Below are 16823 nucleotides of genomic sequence, written 5' to 3' on the forward strand. Positions count from 1 at the left end.
GCTTCCAGGGAAAACCCAACCAACGGGAGCTACAGCCAGGACAGAATCACAGAATCACAGAATTATGAGGTTGGAAGGGATCTCTAAGATCATCAAGTCCAACCTATGCCCTCACACCTCAACCAGACCATAGCACCAAGTGCCATGTCCAGTCTTTTGTTAAACACATCCAGAGAGGGTGATTCCACCACCTGCCTGGGAAGAGCATTCCAGTACTTTATTATCCTTTTGGTAAAAAGTTTCTTCCTAATACCCAACCTATCCCTTCCCTGCCATAGCTGGAGTCTGTGTCCTCTGGTTCTGTCAGAGACCGACCCCACCTGTCTGCAGCCTCCCTTCAGGAAGGTGTGGAGAGCAATGAGGGCACCTCTGAGCCTCCTCTTCTCCAGGATAAACACCCCCAGCTCCCTCAGTGGTTCTCCACAGGGTTTGTGTTCCCAGCCCCTCTCCAGCCTCGTTGCCTCCTCTGGATGTGCTCAAGGATCTCAACATCCTTCCCAAACTGAGGGGCCAGAACTGGACACAGCACTCAGGGTTTGGCCTCACCAGTGCCGAGTACAGGGGTAGAATGATCTCCCCGTCCTTCTGGCCACACCATTCCTGATCCAGACCAGGCCATTGGCCTTCTTGGCCACCAAAGCACACTGCTGGCTCATGTCCAGCCTGCTGTCAACCCGGTCCCTTTGTGCCTGAGCACTGTCCAGCCAAAGGACAGCCAAGGACAGAGTCCTTGGAAGGGCAGCAAAGCCTGGCTGGGTGCCCAGGGGATGTGGTGGGGTCTCATGAGCCAGTGACAAACATCTCTCCAGTCTGGAGGCTGCTGATCCCACCTGGGTGAGGTGGCCTTTTGAGTCCTTGTTCCTGTCTGAGGGAAGAGTTGGAATCACGGGAGGGGCTCGTGCTGAGCTGCTCCTGCTGAGACTGACCATGGACAGATGTGGGAAAGGGCATGGATATAACCATGAGCATGGAGATGAACATGGAGATTGACTTTTTACACAAGCAGATAGGTGTCAGGACCCAGGACATCCCTCTGGCTGTGCTGAGCAGCCCAGACCCCTGCCAGGGGGCTCAGAGACCCTGGCACAGAGCCCAAAATGCCCCTGTGGGTTTGATTATGACCCGTGGAGCAAGTTACCAACCTTAGATGAAGATCTGCAAGCCATGACAAATTAAGTAGAATGACAGTGAATTTATCACAAGGTGAAAAAGTAGATTTTGGGGGTTTCTAGAATGGAGGTTCAGGAGGCAAGATGGAGGGATCTGGGCATGTCCAGCCTTTCTCCTTCTTGGCCTCCATCTTCTGCTGTGATGTTGGCACTTTTGGATTGGTTTAGAGTAGAAGCTCACTGTCTAACATAGGTGATAGGTATTGGGAATCAATTGTAAACATTGTACAGGTAGTTTTTAGTATACAGACATAACATCACCCCAGGGGCAGGTAGAGTGCCTGGAACTGTCCTGCTGGATGGACCTCAGCAGGGCAGGAGAAAATATTTTATAGATAAGGAACAATAAACAAACTTGAGACCAAGAAATGAAGACCCTGACTCGTTCTTCAAGCTCCAGGCTGGGAAAACAGACTTTTGAACTTTTCTCAGGGTCACTCTGACCAGCTAGAGATCCTGACAGATAGGGAGAGGACCAGGGGATGTCAATATAATAAGACACGAAACAACACAACATGGACATGCTGCTGTTCTCAAGGTAAAAAGGGGAGTTTATTTTCTGACTCCAGCATTTATTCCTCCCCATTTCCAAAAGCAACAGTGGATTGGAGGATGACAGTGCCACGTCTCCAATGACACTGGACAAACCAACAGTCTATCAAATTTCTCCTCCTCCAAAAAACAATGCAAAACAATAAGGTATTTACAGAAAGTGTGTAAGAAAGTTCATTACAAGAATGTAAACATCAGGAGGCTAAGAAAAACTTAAAAAATCAAGGCATCAATGGGGAATGGTATTGAATTGGCAGAAGGCAAGTTTAAGTTGGTTATTATGAAATTCTTCATGGCTAAAGACTGGTAGAATTGGGAATTCTCAGCCTGGGAAGGAGAAGGCTTTGGTGGGACCTAATTGCAGCCTTCCAGTGCCTGGAGAGAGCCTTCAAGAGAGATGGAGAGGGACTTTTTCAGGAGCATGAAGTGACAAGACAAGGGGGAATGGCTTCAACCTAAAAGGGAGTAGGTTTAGATGGGATATTGAGAAGAAATTTTTCCCTGTGGAGGTGGTGGGGTCCTGGCCTTAGGTTGTCCAGAGAAGCTGTGGCTGCCCTATCCCTCCAAGTGAATTCCAGGCCAGGTTGGATGGGGTTTGGAGCAACCTCATCTAGTGGAAAGTGTCCCTGCCCATGGAAGTGGCTGGAATCAGGTGATATTTAAGGTCCTTTCCAGCTGAAACAATTCTGTGATTCTACAATGGATGTGCAACAAAATTAGGTCTGAATCACCACAAGGACCCACCTGAGAGCAGATTCCTGCTGCCAGTGGGAGCCTCTATGGTGGCTGGGAATGTCCCAGCCCATGCAGTGGAGAAGGGACAATTATTTACCAGAGAAGGGACAATTATTTACCAGAGCATGGAAAATTATTTAACAGAGCAGGTCCTTTCCTCAGGGCTTCCCAAAGATCTCATCTCCAATGAGCTCAGCCAAGGCATCAATCCCCTTCCCATGAAGCCTCCAATGAACCAACCCCAACCCCTCTCCCAGGACCAAAATCTGGGTGACAATCCCAAAAGAGGAGACTTAGAAGATCCCTCTGTTTTCAGGAGACAGTGTTAGATGGTTGTGGCTGCTTCTTCTGCAACTCTTCATTTGTCCTTTACAAGGTTCTGTGATTTAAGAATGTGCGTTAAATCTTCTGCAACAATCAATTCAAATATACAAGTTTGGCTATTCAAATTACTTTTCCAAAAGTACTTTAAAATGCATTAAGTTATTAATTGCCTGCTGGCACTTTAATCAAACGGGAAAATTGACATAGCCAGAGGCATGTATTTTTGTGGAAAGGAAATTTATTTAAGAAGAAACAGCGGCTCTTACTGCTTAATTTAAACTGAGAAAACTGTGGAAAATCAACTGCTATGGAAAATTAATAAAACATTTCCAGCTGCAAACAGTGACTAATTGTACAAGATGAAGACTGCCTGGAATTAATAACTTGCAATCTTCTGTGTGAAGAACCCCCTACCAGTTCAATTTACTGGGAGATTAAATTACTTCTAAGTTTGCCATATTAAAACAGAACATGAATAAAATGTTAGTGAAAGCACATCTATTATTTACTGTCTGTGATATGGATATAATTATTTCCAAACAACCACAATGTGACGTGACTGGCAATATTTAAATTATTTGCTAGCGAATGTAGTTTTACCACTTCGCTTCCTATAAAAACAGCCCAAATGGGTTTTTACAGATGGCCATGGGGGAATTATCCCCTCATCCTCTGCCCCGTGGTGCCCAGCATCCCTGTCTTGCTGCTGTTTTAGCACCACCTCTTGTCTTCCCCCGCTGCCCCAGAACTCCGCATTTTGCTCGTTTTTTGTGTTTTTTCCCCATTTTTCGAGCTGACTACGCTGAGCACCCGGTGCCAAGAGGAGCTTTGGAGGTGGCAGAGCACAATCAGGGGGATGTGTTCCCTGTGCATGAGGGCTCCTTGCTGATCCCAGAGCAGAAAGCTCACCTGTGGAGATGGAGAACTCACGCTTGTCTCTTTCAGAGCGTGCCAAGCTCCCCTTCCAAGGGAGCAGAAAATGGGGAGGAGAGCAACAAACACCCAGGCAAAAAAACCCAAACAAAACCCAGCGGGATTTCCAAGAATCCTGTAAAGGAGCAGGAGGTGGGAGAGCTGCAGAGGATGGAGGATTTGCCAGCCCTCAGGGGGCTCCCACTGGGATGATGTGTGGTGGCCCCAGTGCATTGGGAGGTGCTGGGATAATGCAAGGAAAGAGGTTGTGCAGTGGCGTGGCTTGGGTAGAAGGGATTTTCACAGCCTGGAGTGAGCTGGGAGTGAGGAGAAACCACCTGGAACATGTTTGGGGCTGGTGGGATTGAGCACATGCCCACTGTCCCTGCCATGAGATGCAAGAGTGGAGAGAGGAAGGAGTGTGAGGAGAAGCTGAGAGAGCTGGGGGTCTCAGCCTGGAGAAAAGGAGGCTCAGGGGGGACCTTTGTGTTCTCCACAGCTCCTGACAGGAGGGTGCAACCTGGGGGAGTCAGGCTTTGCTCCCAGGGAACCAGTGGCAGAACGAGAGCAAACAGCCCCAGATTGCAACAGGGAGGGTTCAGGTTGGTCATCAAGAGGAACTTCTTCATGGAAAGGGTTGTCAGGCATTGGAATGGGCTGGCCAGCAGTCACCATCCCTGGAAGTGTTCCAGAAATGACTGGACATGGCACTCAGTGGTCTGGTTGACAAGGTGGTGATCAGCCAAAGGTTGGAATTGATGATATTGGAGACCTTTTCTAACATAAGGGATTCTCTGATTTGGTGTAAAAAGACTTCCAGGATCTCACTATAAAACTGAGACTCCTAAGAAGACCCCAGAGTATGAAGTATTGCAGAGAGATGGTGTGGGAGGATGTTAATGGGCCATGGGGTGCCTTGTTGGGGAGGGAGGGAGGGAGGGAGGGAGGGAGGGAGGGAGGGAGGGAGGGAGGAAGAGAAGGAAGAGAAGGAAGAGAAGGAAGAGAAGGAAGGCAGGAAGGAAGGCAGGAAGGCAGGAAGGCAGGAAGGCAGGAAGGAAGGAAGGAAGGAAGGAAGGAAGGAAGGAAGGAAGGAAGGAAGGAAGGAAGGAAGGAAGGAAGGAAGGAAGGAAGGAAGGAAGGAAGGAAGGAAGGAAGGAAGGAAGGAAGGAAGGAAGGAAGGAAGGAAGGAAGGAAGGAAGGAAGGAAGGAAGGAAGGAAGGAAGGAAGGAAGGAAGGAAGGAAGGAAGGAAGGAAGGAAGGAAGGAAGGAAGGAAGGAAGGAAGGAAGGAAGGAAGGAAGGAAGGAAGGAAGGAAGGAAGGAAGGAAGGAAGGAAGGAAGGAAGGAAGGAAGGAAGGAAGGAAGGAAGGAAGGAAGGAAGGAAGGAAGGAAGGAAGGAAGGAAGGAAGGAAGGAAGGAAGGAAGGAAGGAAGGAAGGAAGGAAGGAAGGAAGGAAGGAAGGAAGGAAGGAGGAAGGAAGGAAGGAAGGAAGGAAGGAAGGAAGGAAGGAAGGAAGGAAGGAAGGAAGGAAGGAAGGAAGGAAGGAAGGAAGGAAGGAAGGAAGGAAGGAAGGAGTGTGTGGGTCTTCCTTTGCTTTGAAACTCCCACTTCCCATCCCATCTCACCCCTTGTCCCACCTGTGTGGCAGCACCTCTGCTCTAAAGAGGGGAAACTGAGGCACGGGGTGACCTGGACCAGCTCAGCTCTCTGACAATCAGGCTTTGTGTGGGCTATCTCAGTCACAGGCCTGGCACAGAGACCACCCCATGTCCCTCTCTGTCCATTCCACCACCAAAGGGAGCTGATGGCCCCAGCAAAGCTCAGGGGATTTAAGGGCATGATAAAGATCTTTCAGAACCTGATAAAGAGGGGTGAGAGCCATGGAGCTGGACAGACCACAGCAGGAATCTGTGCACAGCTCCTTCAAATAGAAATAAAGTATTCTGTCACTAAAGCTTGTCACAGACATGGTTAAATACAAGTGCATTAAACCAAAGCTGTGTCAGAGAAAGACAAGACCAGCCACCCTCTGCAGCTGCTGCTGAGGTCAGAAGTTAAGCATGGAGTGATGAATTCACACCTTTTCTCCACCTCCATGGCTCTGCCAGGCCACTGCTTCCAGACCAGGGTGGTCCTTTGGACCTGCCTGGGCTCCTGAGGAGATCCACAGCTCCATCATTTGTCCTCACCTCAGCAGGAACCATTTACACTTGTGTTTAAAGGGACTTGGCCATGCTCTGTGGAAATAACTGTGCTGCAGGAAAGGGAAAGGGGCTCTGTGCTAACTGCGAGCACCTTTATTTGTTGTTTATCTCCATCTGTCCTGCAGTGTCCTTCCCAGCTAGAGGGGATCCCTCTCCCTCACATCCTCTGCCTGGGAAGGTCTCCTGAGGAAGATGCTGAGTCCAAGCAGAAGGCCCTGAAGAGGCGAGTCAGCTCCACTGCCAGACACCCTGGGAGAAGGAGCTCATGTTCACAGAATCCCAGAATAGTTTGTGTTGGGCCTTAAAACTCATCTCATTCCCACCTCCCTGCAGAAGGGACATGGGCAGGGACACCTTCCACCTGACCAGGTTGCTCCAAGCCCTATCCTGGGCAATTCCAGGGATGTGGTATCCACAGGTTCTCTGGGCACCCTGTGTTCCCTGTTCCTCACAGGGGACAATTCCTTCCCAATATCCCATCCAATCCTGCCCTCTGCCAGTCTGAATCCATTCCCCCTTGTCCTGTCCCTCCAGGCCCTCACAAAATCCTTCTCTGCCCACAAAGCAGTGAGCTGCAGCTCAGACCTGCTGGTCACCACAGAGAATGTGGGTGGGGATGGAGTTTCCCAAAGATGCTTTCACGTGTCAATAATTGAGTGTGGCACCTTTAATCACCATAGTCCTGTTGCTGTGCAAACCTGGGGACCTCCCCTCTTGATGTCAGCTTAGACCTGATTTTCTAATTGCATTACCTGGGTAATTAGATAGAAATACCACAACCCTGTGCTGCACCAGAGCAAGGATCCACTTCCTCACAGAATTAACCTGACTTTAGTGTGGAAAACTTGTACACATACATGGGCACGTTCAACTTAACCCTGCTGTGATCACACAGATTAGAGTGTTTTTCCTTCAAGAAATAACTCAAAATCACACAAGTTTTGTTCCAAAGAAGCTGTAGTTTGAATTCAAGCAATTATAGACAGACAACATGGAAGCCACCAGGCTCCCACCATCCAGCACCTCTGGATGGTGGATGTTGCCACCAACATCCCTGCCCAGCCCAGCTTGAGATTCTCCAGATCTGGGTGCACCAAGGAGCACTTCAGGCTTTGTGGAAGCACCATGCCAGGAAAGGTTTGGAGTGTCAGGGTCTCCTGGCTGAGTCCTGGAAAGGTTTGGAGTGTCATGGGTCTGCTGGAAAGGTTTGGAGTGTCAGGGTATCCTGGAAAGGTTTGGAGTGTCAGGGTCTCCTGGCTGAGTCCTGGAAAGGTTTGGAGTGTCATGGGTCTCCTGGAATGTTTTGGAATGTCATGGCTCTCCTGGAAAGGTTTGGAGTGTCAGGATATCCTGTCTGAGTCCTGGAAAAGTTTGGAGTGTCATGGCTCTCCTGGAAAGGTTTGGAGTATCATGGGTGTCCTGGCAGAGTCCTGGAAAGGTTTGGAGTGTCATGGGTCTCCTGGAAAGGTTTGGGGTGTCATGGGTCTCCTGGAAAGGTTTGGAGTGTCATGGGTGTCCTGGCTGAGTCCTGGAAAGGTTTGGAATGCCATGGCTCTCCTGGCTGAATCCTGCAGGTATTTGGTGTCCCAGCGTGTTCCCTGCAGCGGTGGCAGGACCTGGGGGAGATGGAGGGAACGTTTCTGGTTGCCACCATGCCCTGCTGTCACCATGGCTACTGCCAGGTGCCTTTTTCCAGCCAGGCAGGAGAATTAGCTTCGCCCTGGAATGGGTTCAAGAACAAGAAAGAAAAGAATAATCCTCCCCCCAGCCACGCAGGGTGCAAATCTTGTAAAAACAAGTGGCTGTAACGCTCACCTGGGGACCTGGGGAGATTGGTTGGCCTGGTGAGGTTTGTTGGCCTGAAGGTCCCATCCCCTTCCCTTGTGGTCCATGCAGAGCTGATTTCAGGGACCACCTTGGCCATGGGGAGCAGGAGGGAAAAGGCATCTTCGTGCAGAGGGTGGTTGGTATCAAAACAGGACCAGCCCCTTCTCCAACCTTGTCTGGGACAACCTGGGTCATTCTTTGCTTTGAAACTCACCCTTCCCATCCCATCCCATCTCATCCCATCCCACCCCTTGTCCCACCTGTCCCCACCACCCTCACCCACCCCATCCCTCTGACACACCAACCCTCCCTTTCTCCCTCCTTTTGTTATTCCCGCCCTGCCCTTTCTTCTTTTTTTTCCTATTTTTTTTCCTTTTTTTCCCCCTAAAGAGTGAACAAAACAAAACAAGAACAAGCGATGCCAAGCCGATCCTCTTAACCCAGCGTTGCTAGCCCGGGGAGGGCCCCGGCACACGGCAAAAACCCCCACGCATTTTGTCCTGTTCCTTCAGAGCAACTCGAGCAAATTGAAAGCCGCGGAGGGGTGTGTGCCCCCAGGCACTTGGTAAATCCACTTCCTTTGTCATAACAAGAACAAATCCCACCTTTGAAGTTTTTCCTTCTTGTTACAAGGGGAATGTCTTTTGTTTAATCCATTTTAGCCTTTAATGCCTGACCTGGATCAATCCTGTTGGGTAGATTACACACTACTCACGCCGACTTTAAACTACCCTACAGGGATTTTTATTCTTCCCCCCCCTTCTCCCCCACCGCATTTGTGTGAGAATCTCAGCAATAATCGGCATTACGACTTTAGACCATCACTCACTTTGAAGGAGGAGACTGTCCTTTAACAAAGGGGAGGGAGGGGGAGGAAACCCACAAATATCAAACAGATTTAATCAGCTTTGAGGCCTTTCAATCTCATATTCATAGCGGATCTTTATTAGTTATGAAAATCAGTGCAGAACTTGGCCGGGCTCTGTGGCTCCATGTTCTCCTCCTCTGTTTCATGCTCCGCTCAGGACTGAACGTGCCAATGCTGGTCCAGCGGGAAATCCAGGGAAATATCCACCAAGACTGCTGCAAACAACCTGCCAGGGTGTCCATCAACCACACCACACCTGAGCTGCCTTTTTCTCCTCCATCCCAGTGGAAAAAGGCTGGAAAATGTCTGCCAGGAGGAGCCAGGAGACCCCCGTGGTGACCATGACTTCCACAGAGGATGGATATCAGCACAGAGGATAAATCTGCGTGTGAACCCATAACCTTCAGCTCCTTAAACCTTTACATCAGGACTTGCTGTGGTGGCCCTCAGCTCTTGTCATCCCCTTATTTTTCAAGAGAACTTTAACATGGATTTCCTATGTTCCCTGGTAATGTTCCCTGGTAACTCCTCGGAGCAGGAATATCCTGTCCCAATTCCTTCTCCTGCTGGCAGGCTTTTCCTTTCTCCTGCAGCACTGGCTGTGCTGTGGGTCTTGTTCCAGATTAACCTTGGTTTCACTGCTGTTCCTCATGGTTTATGGCCAGCACCAGCCTCGTGCAGAGCCACGGGGCTCAGGCACATCCAGAGCTGCACGAGAGCTCCAGAGGGGATCACAGGGAGCCTTTCCCAACCCTCCCCAGCTCTGGCCCCATTTGGCCATGAAGTGGAGAAGGTCTGAATGGCCCAGTCCCTCCCCAGGAGCTCCCTGTTCTGGAAAGCTCCAAGGCAGAGGCTGCACATGCTCCCCTCACCATGTCATTGCTCTTCCGACTCAAACCAGTTGAGTTTTTCCTTGAGTGCAGCTTTGACCTTTCCCCAAGGAACAGGAGAGCCAAATCCTGCTCTATTGGATTATTCCCAGCTTTTTAGAGACAGGGCAACTTGAGAGGCATTTTAAAAGATTTTATTCCATTATCAGTCTCGATGAAGAGTGAGATATAAGAGATGTAAAACTCAACCCCATTCCATCAGAAGCCAACCCATTTCCTGGTCACAATACCTTATAAATGTTTTTCAGCCTATTGGCTTTTACCACACCGTGCTGTTCATACTTATAACACCAATAACTTCTATTTTTGCCCCATGTAGTCTTTCTACAATGCATCTTTCACAGTTCTAATTCTCTAAAATATCTGGTCTTTTTTCAAGGCCGTATTTCGAAACTTGTTGAAACTTGTTTCTAGTACAGTCTCTCTCTCAGCAATGTCATCTCTACTCCATGGCCTTCCTAAGCCAGCACACCCTATCTCAGAGTTTGCATACAGATGTGCAAGGCTGTGTGAGATTTCTGTCAGATTTTGAGAATCCCTTACAAATCCATTTCTCACACTACTCCAGGAGGCTCGTAGCCCATCTTCCCTCACCTCACCTCTGTTCCTTCCCTCTGGGCTCCCTACAAGTTGCTCACAAGGTCTTGAAGCCCTGAGCTTCCCTCATGCCTGGCAGGAGCACACGAGGCAGGACCAGTCCCTGCCAGGTCTCACGTGTGACTCTCTTTATAATAAACACCCCAAATGAGTTTTTCTTTGCTGTCCCATCAGCCCTAGGCTGTGATTTGTTCTGCTTTCACAGCCAGCCCCCAACACTGCTGCTTTCTCTTCTCTTCTCTTCTCTTCTCTTCTCTTCTCTTCTCTTCTCTCTCTCTGTCTCTTCTCTTCTCTTCTCTTCTCTTCTCTTCTCTTCTCTTCTCTTCTCTTCTCTTCTCTTCTCTTCTCTTCTCTTCTCTTCTCTTCCTTCCCTTCCCTTCCCTTCCCTTCCCTTCCCTTCCCTTCCCTTCCCTTCCCTTCCCTTCCCTTCCCTTCCCTTCCCTTCCCTTCCCTTCCCTTCCCTTCCCTTCCCTTCCCTTCCTTCCCTTCCCTTCCCTTCCCTTCCCTTCCCTTCCCTTCCCTTCCCTTCCCTTCCCTTCCCTTCCCTTCCCTTCCCTTCCCTTCCCTTCCCTTCCCTTCCCTTCCCTTCCCTTCCCTTCCCTTCCCTTCCCTTCCCTTCCTTCCCTTCCCTTCCTTCCCTTCCCTTCCCTTCCCTTCCCTTCCCTTCCCTTCCCTTCCCTTCCCTTCCCTTCCCTTCCCTTCCCTTCCCTTCCCTTCCCTTCCCTTCCCTTCCCTTCCCTTCCCTTCCCTTCCCTTCCCTTCCCTTCCCTTCCCTTCCCTTCCCTTCCCTTCCCTTCCCTTCCCTTCCCTTCCCTTCCCTTCCTTCCCTTCCCTTCCCTTCCCTTCCCTTCCCTTCCCTTCCCTTCCCTTCCCTTCCCTTCCCTTCCCTTCCCTTCCCTTCCCTTCCCTTCCCTTCCCTTCCCTTCCCTTCCCTTCCCTTCCCTTCCCTTCCCTTCCCTTCCCTTCCCTTCCCTTCCCTTCCCTTCCCTTCCCTTCCCTTCCCTTCCCTTCCCTTCCCTTCCCTTCCCTTCCCTTCTCTTCTCTTCTCTTCTCTTCTCTTCTCTTCCTCTTCTTTTCTCTTCCTCTTCTCTTCTCATACTTGTGTGCCTAATTTTGCCCTCCTAAATGTACTAATTTTGCTCTCCTGGGCTTTGAGAACTTGTAATTGCTCATTTCTGACTTTGGTTCATCCAGGTCTGTGTTGGATTCCTGCAGAAAAGCTCTGCTCTCTCCCCATCTCCAAAAGTCACAGGTGCACCAGCTCGGTGTCTCATCCATCCAAGCGTGAGAAATCAAATAAAAGGGATTAAGTAACCCCAAAATGCCAGCAACATCTTGTATTGCTGCCCTTAAACCTCCCACACTTCTTGAATGGCTGTTTCTGATGGATTTCTGCTCCTGCCTCATGGGCAGATGTGGAAACTGGGAAGACTGGGATCATGAGGACATTGAGGACAATGATGAATGCCAAGATAAGATTTGGCTGACTCAATGACAACTCCCACCCTTGCCCCTCAAGAAACCAGCCAAGGTCACCACAAAAACACATCCCAGGAGAGGTGGGAACCATCTGCTCCTACCACATTTGGGGCACAAAACATCCACCAAGACCCTGCCACCTCACCCTGGGGGATAAAGCAGAGACTGGGACCATTTTATAGCAAAAATATTCCCCTGGCTGGGGTCAGAGTGCCAGGATTAGAGTAGCTGTTCCTGACAGCATCAGCCTGGGGGATGAAATGGTTTTTCCTTGGTATCCATAGGGCCAAGCCTTAGCAGTGGATGTGGCAGGCCATTTTGGCCTGTGGATCCAGTGGAAGGGGCCAGGGAGCCCCCAGACACCCCCCAGGACGGCCGAGTGAGGAACCATCTCCTTTCACTTCTTATGAGATTGATATGCTTTGAAATTAGTAACCCTCCATTAGCTCCCCAAATAGCTCCGAATCATTAGGGTCAGTACGTCTGCACTCCTCAAAATGAGCTTTTACCTGAATTAGCATCTCAAAGAGGCAGGGCTCCCTTCCCCGGTTTTAATTCCAGCACATCAGGATGGTTTTGGTGGCCAATCCGAGCCCTGCATCCCGAATACATTCAGGGGAACCTGCTGGCTTGTTTAAAATGTTCTTTTCCCTTCCCATTCTTTACTAAATGCCTATTATATTAATGTTTAAAATCCATTTAAGTTCATCATGGGTGGCTTTGTGGAGGGACAGCGGCTCCATCACTGTAATTAGATGATTTATTGCCCTCTCGTGGTGACACACGCTAACTAGAGAAGCTGTGATTTAAATTGGATGATCCTTCCAAGAGTGTTTGAGTGAGAAATAAAGGGAGAATTATTAATACTATTAGAGAGCAGCAGCGTGTTGGTGCGAGGGGTGTGCTGTGCTAGGAGAGGGATTAGCCAAAACTTGCTGGTTTTGCAGCTGAGCGTGGCTTTGCCCCAGTGTGGGACCAGAATCACCCTCAGACAGGGCTGAGAGCAGGGTGATGCTGGCACAGCCATGGGCAGGGTGTTAAAAACCAAGTGTTGGCCAAAATCGCTGGGTTTAGAACTCAAAACTGTGGGGAAATCACCCCCCAATAGGAATTGCTGCCCCATCCCTGCCAAGTGCCCCAGATAAATTGGGATATCTCTGTCCTCCTTTTCAGGGGCTGCTGACCACAGGAAAACGTACTGAAGAAGGCTATTTTTTTTTTTATTGAAATATTAGTTCCTTTCTTCCCCCTGCTGTTTGAAATACTTTAAGCACTCCCTGGGCTGCCAGACCCTCTCTCCTCTGAGCATGCAGCCCTCCTCATTCCCACTCTTGGGAGAGCTGGATGACTCCCAGAGCTCTCCCACTGTAAGACAATTCCCCACCAGTGTGAGTGAATCCACATGAACATTCCTCACTGATTCAATGAAAACACCAGGCAGGCCTGAGCTGCAATAATTTGGTGTAGAAACCAAGTATAGACCTAGCCTGGAGCTGTTATTTAAAAGCCTGGGTTAATACAGTGTAAACCCATGAGCACATCCTCTTACGGTGGGGCTTAAATCTTTTAAGAGTGGCTTATATCAATCTAGTTTAAGTCAATTCCTCACCCAGTTAAGCTAAATTGAAAGGAGCACTCAGGCCCCAAACACAGAGCTGGTGTTACCTAATCCCAGTGCACACACTGCTGGGAGGGGACAGGGCACAGAGTGGCACAGTTTGATCCCCACAGCCCCATCCAAACACGAAATATAAATATTTTCTTGTTAAGTTTTAGAGAAAACGTCTTTTTATGTTGGGCTCACCCAATAGATTTAAAAAAATTGGTTTCCTGGCAGGAGGTACAAGGGAAGTTTCAGAAACAGTGGATGGATGTCCTGTGACCACCAGAGGTGTGTGTGAAACTGAAGGCTTTATAGTGATGAAGGAGAAAATAAAGGAAAAAAACTTTTCTCCTACTTTGGAAGTAAGCCTGGAGGCCACAAACTGTTTCAATGCCAATTTCCATGATTTTTGTGTGATTTTGGGGTCAGCTGGCTGGCACAATGCCCAGGAGCTCCCACCAGGAGCACCATGTAAAATTCTTTAAGGTAAAGAATTACCTTACACAGGTAAAATTCTTTAAGGCCACTGAAGGAAATCGAGCCTTGATTTTGGGCATGGTCATTAGGAAGTGCCTTGGGTGGGTCCCATGAACTCAAGAGGTACCAGCAGCCTTCATCCCTGCCCTCCTCAACCCCCCAGGTGAGCAGCAAAAAATCACTTTCCAAAAGACAGAGGACACCCCGAATGTTTTGACCTCCAAATTCTGTGTTAATTTGTGAAAAAAAAAAAAAAAAACTACAGAATTTGTGAAAAATTCTGTGTTTATTTGTGTCCAGCCACACAGACCCCATGCCCTCTGCATCCTTCACGGAAATGTGAAATCACCAAAATCCCTTGGGAGGTTCTCAGGAGGATAGAACCTGCTCTGAGGGTGTCTTTGGGAAGGACAATAGCAGGTTTTTAATCCATTTCATATCCACCCATGCTTACATGCTTATTTTGGGGAGTGGTGGTTGTGAATAAAACAAAAAATGGCAAAAAAATAAATTTTCTGCAGAAATTACACAATGGAAGGAACTTGCCCCGAGTGCTTCAATGAGTACTAAATAAATAAAAAGTGATTACAAATATCAACACTTCTCAGATATAGAGATTAATGAAGATCTGACTTGAAAAAACTTCCTTCTCCATACACAGATCTCCTATCCAGCCACCAGCCTGTGGCAGGGGGTTGGAACAAGGTGTTCCTTAACATCCCTTCCTACCCAAATAATTCTAGGATTTTATTATATTTTTTTATCCAAGAAATCATCCCTCCCTCCCTGGCAGAAAAGGGGCAGCCCCATCAGGATGAAATCCCAGCTGTGGTGAGCTGGAGGGTGTTTACCCTGCAATTTTCAGCTGTCCTCAGCCAAAAGAACCAACTAAAACCACTCCAGCCTACCCTGCATCCCTGCTCGATGCTCCCACGGCTCGCAGTTGTCCATCAGGCTGGTACCTGGGAAAGGAGCATCATTTTCCCGCACCAACAGCACCTCTGAAAGGAGCAGGGTCATTCTCCGTCTCTCAGCTCCCGAATGCTGCTGCGGGGAGCCGGCCGTGGGCATTAGATGGCAGCAGCGCCCAGGGATGGAGCAGCCGCAGCCCCTTCCTGCATCCCGGGGATTGGGAATGGCTTTGGGTCAGCGCTGAGGGACAGGAATGGCTTTGGGTCAGCACTGGGAGCTGGGAATCCTGGTCCGTTCTCTTGTAGTCACTACATTTCCCAAATTCCTTTTTTTTTCTCCTCCAATTGCAATTCCTTTGCTGGCATCTCCATTCCAGAGTGTTTGTAAGTCCTTCTTATCTGTTTTGGCCTTCGGCGGGGATCAATTTGGGCAAGTTTTGGTGCATGTCCCTGCCCTTGATGGCATGCCAGGCCTTTTGATGGCTTTCACTTTGGGAAAGATTTTTCACTTTTTTTTTTTTTTTTTTTTTTTTTTTAAGTATCCATGCCATGTCCCTCGTATCTTCCCCTCCAAGTTGTGTCTTCCTCCTTGACTTTTTCCCCTGCTTTTGCAACATCTGTGAGATTACTTTTGGCATGTTTTGGTCCTTTGCACTGCACCTGATGTAATGGCTTTGGGTCAGCACTAAGGAATGGGAATGGCTTTGGGTCAGCACCAAGGCTTGGGAATGGCTTTGGGCCATGTCTGCCAAGCAGAGGGCTTCACTCCAGCCCTGCAGCACTTTGGGAAAGGAGAGGAATGTGTTTTGGGAAGAGCTGTGGGCTGGCAGAGTTGTCCTGGATGTGGATGTGTTGCTGGCCATGGCCTCCAGAGAATCTCTGCTGTCAGGAACAGCGCGGCTAGAGGGAGCAGGGCAGGGATTGTCCCCTGTGCTGGCACTGCTGGGACACCTCCAGCCCTGGGGGCAGTTTTGGGACACTCACAGAAGGACATTGAGGGGCTGCAGCGTGTCCAGAGAAGGGAAAGGAGCTGAGGAAGGGTCTGGAGCACCAGGAGAGGCTGAGGGAGCTGGTAACAGGCTCCTCCTGGAGCAAAGGAGGCTCAGGGGCCCTTGTGGCTCTGCACAGCTCCTGACAGGAGGGGACAGACAGGGGGTCAGGCTCTGCTCCCAGGGAACAGGGACAGGAGCAGAGGAAACAGGCCTCAAGCTGCACCAGGACGAGTTTAGGTTGGCTATGAGAGAAAATTTCTTCACTGAAAGGTCAAGAGTTGGCACAGGGTGTCCAGGACAATGGTGGAGTAAAACAGGACATTCCCATGAGCAACCACCCAGAAAAGAAAGTGCAGAGAAGTCTCAGGCCTGAGCTAAGGAATCCCCTCAGCTCCTCAGCTTCAGGAGGTGCTGGGGGTGCTTTCCCCAGGCCCAGGGTGGCAGAGGTGACGCAGAGGTGACATGTGCACCAGCTCAGGGTGGCAGCAGGACGTGCAGGCCCTGCTTCATGAGGATCCCTGAGGGTGATCCTGTGACGGTGTTCACAGGGTTCTCAGGTTGAGGGAAGAGATGAGGATCTGACTCCATGTTTCAGAAGGCTTGATTTATTATTTTATGATATATATTACATTAAAACTATACTAAAAGAATAGAAGAAAAGGTTTCATCTCAGAAGGCTAGCTAAGCTAAGAATAGAAAGAATGATAAACAAAGGTTTGTGTCTCAGACAGAGAGTCTGAGCCAGCTGACTGTGATTGGCCATTAATTACAAACATCCGCATGAGACCAATCGCAGATCCACCTGTTGCATTCCACAGCAGCAGATAACCATTGTCACATTTTGTTCTTGAGGCCTCTCAGCTTCTCAGGAAGAAAAAAATCCTAAGGAAAGGATTTTCCATAAAAGATGTCTGTGACAGATCCCAGTGCTGGGAGCTGCAGGAGTGCCCTCAAACCCATCCCAGGGCTTTGTGTGTGGGTTTCATGGCAGAGTTTGGGTTCTGGACAGCCCTGAGGGTGTTAGGTCAGAGCTGCTCAATGAGAAGATGCTTTTCAGTGAGAAGAAGCAGAGTTTGCTTCGGTCAGCTCATAGTGGGATGCCAAGTGGAAAAAAAAAAAATAAAAAGGGTCAGGAATCAAAAGTCTTGGGAGCTGCCAGGTTTTTGGCAGATGTCCCATGGGACAGAGCCGGCCACAGCTCTATCCCAGGTCCCTGCAGCTCCCTCTGCTTTTTGGCAGGAGCCAGAGAGCAGCTCATGGATGGGGATTTTCACAAATAACCATG

Source organism: Ammospiza caudacuta, chromosome 6 (genome assembly GCF_027887145.1).
Source record: "Ammospiza caudacuta isolate bAmmCau1 chromosome 6, bAmmCau1.pri, whole genome shotgun sequence".
Taxonomy (NCBI): domain Eukaryota; kingdom Metazoa; phylum Chordata; class Aves; order Passeriformes; family Passerellidae; genus Ammospiza; species Ammospiza caudacuta.